The sequence below is a fragment of the Grammomys surdaster genome, unplaced genomic scaffold (genome assembly GCF_004785775.1).
Source record: "Grammomys surdaster isolate TR1022 unplaced genomic scaffold, NIH_TR_1.0 125669, whole genome shotgun sequence".
In the NCBI taxonomy this organism is placed as follows: domain Eukaryota; kingdom Metazoa; phylum Chordata; class Mammalia; order Rodentia; family Muridae; genus Grammomys; species Grammomys surdaster.
Genome location: NW_021620506.1, coordinates 840789 through 842740, shown reverse-complemented (window position 1 = coordinate 842740; position 1952 = coordinate 840789). Strand labels below are relative to the sequence as shown.

Genomic DNA, 1952 nt, shown 5'->3' with positions numbered 1-1952 from the left:
GTACAAGACCATGTGACTGGGCTCCTGTGACCAGCCAGTCCCAGAACTGGTGAGACACCATTATTTCCCAGACCTGTGGCTTCAACTCCAGTGTCCAAAATGCATAAAGGTCACTTTCAAGAATGGGATCAGGGACTTCGAGGCAACTGTTCTTGTGTGTGTTCAGGTGTGCTTTCAGCCTCCCTTAGTGTGAAGTTCTGGAGTTTGTTTTGTGTTAGTGTAGGCCTCCATGAAACCATGGGAAATAGGAGGGTGAATGGAAAGACTCCTCCCAGCTGTCAGATGACCCTGTTTCTCCTCTTAGCATGAAAGCAAACTGAGTGTGAGCTGAGAACTCTTCTCAGAGGGGGTCCACAGGCAGTTTGAGCCCCAGCTGCCTATGCTTCTGGGCAGGATTTCATCAAAAATCTTTTTGATCCCCTGGCAATGGGCAAAGCAATACTTTGTTGGTGATGTTGTTCTTACGTCAATCAGGGGCAGAGCAGTTGGTAGTCCTCTGTTCATCCTAGCTTGATTCCTGGCTTGGTGAGCAAAGCTATTGTATACCTAAAAATCAAATCAAATCAAATTAATTCAAATCAAATCCAGGCAGTGCAGCTCGGGAGGAGGAAGACAGACAGAGACCTGTGTTCCACCATTCCGTGTTCTGTGGTCAGGGAAAGACACCCACAGACCTGCCCTCCAGTGCAGGGCACAGACAGGCCATAGAACCTGATTGCTGCCATGCCATGTAACCCAGATGGAGAATGTCACCCAGGTGCCCTCCAGCTTCATGACCAGCCTGCCTCGGGAACCATCGTAGGTGACTGAGAAAGAGAAGTGGAGCAGCTTGAACACTGTGAAGAGAGATGGAACTGGGGACTTCAGTGTAGAGACATAGCCTGTTTTGAGTGGTGAGGTCCCAGCCTGGGCTGCTGCTGAGGGCCAGGCCTGGGTCTGTGGCTACACAGCAGCAGGGATCTATGGCTCATATTACCACTAGAGAACATGGGGATGTCCCTAGTTAGGGTAACTTCCAGGGGCCATGTGGACACGCAGAGGCTGGGTAGAACTGGCCCCACCCCTCACTGATTGTGCTGCTCTGGAGAGCTGACCCTAATCTTTCACCAGCATCAGTACTCAGGAGAGCAGGTCCTACGCCTAACCCAGGTAGCACAATGGAGCTAGCCCTGGCCTGGTAGCAGGGATGTGGGTGAGCTGACCCTAGGGCGTGAGTGTTGGAGAGCTGTGGTGGGGTGGCATAGGTGCACCTGTGGAAGTTACTAGAGCTGGCTCTGGGGTCATAAGAGCAGAGCAGGAGAGGTGGCCTTGCCCTTTGCTGCCTGCAGCACTCAGGAAAGTCAGAGGTGAAGATGAGCCAGCCCCAAGGGCAAAAGCAAGGGAGAACTTGTCCTGCCACTCATGTCCTGTGAGGTGGTGTGGGTGGGAGGGTGATTCTCTTCCCCCACCACACACACACCCTCACCATCTGCAATAGTCAAGAGAGCTGGCCCCAAGGGTATGAGAGTGCCCACTTATTTGCTGTAATACTTGGGAGAGTGGGCCCTGCACCCCGCCTGGACATCACAGTGGAGCTGGCCCTGATGAGGAAGGCATGGGTGAACCAGCCCTGAGGGTGTGAGAGCAGGAGAGCCGACCCTGCCTCCTGCCAATGGCAGCATTGGGTGGCTTAGCCAGAGCAGTTCTGGACAGCTTGCCCTGGTGGTGCCAAGAAGGATAAGCTGGTGCACTGGCCAGCCCAGGCCCAGCTCCAGAGCTCTGTGTTGGTCTACCCCCAAATCTATATAATCTGAGAATGGTTGGGGCATGTGAAAGAGCTGGTCCAGCTGATCCCAAAGTGCAGGATCCCCATGACACAGGGCAACAACAGGATAACTGCGAGGAGCCCCAATGAGCATCCAATACTGACAGTGTCACAGAAGCCAAAGATCTTAACCAGACCAATGACTCAC

General features: G+C 53.4%; 1 non-coding gene across 1 annotated transcript; it reads left to right on the top strand.

The window, feature by feature from the left end:
- The first annotated feature begins 415 nt into the window (after positions 1 to 415).
- LOC114638955 lies at positions 416 to 559 on the top strand. The gene has a single exon (XR_003713945.1). It is a non-coding gene; the product is annotated as a small nucleolar RNA SNORA48 (small nucleolar RNA).
- Positions 560 to 1952: the final 1393 nt, after the last annotated feature.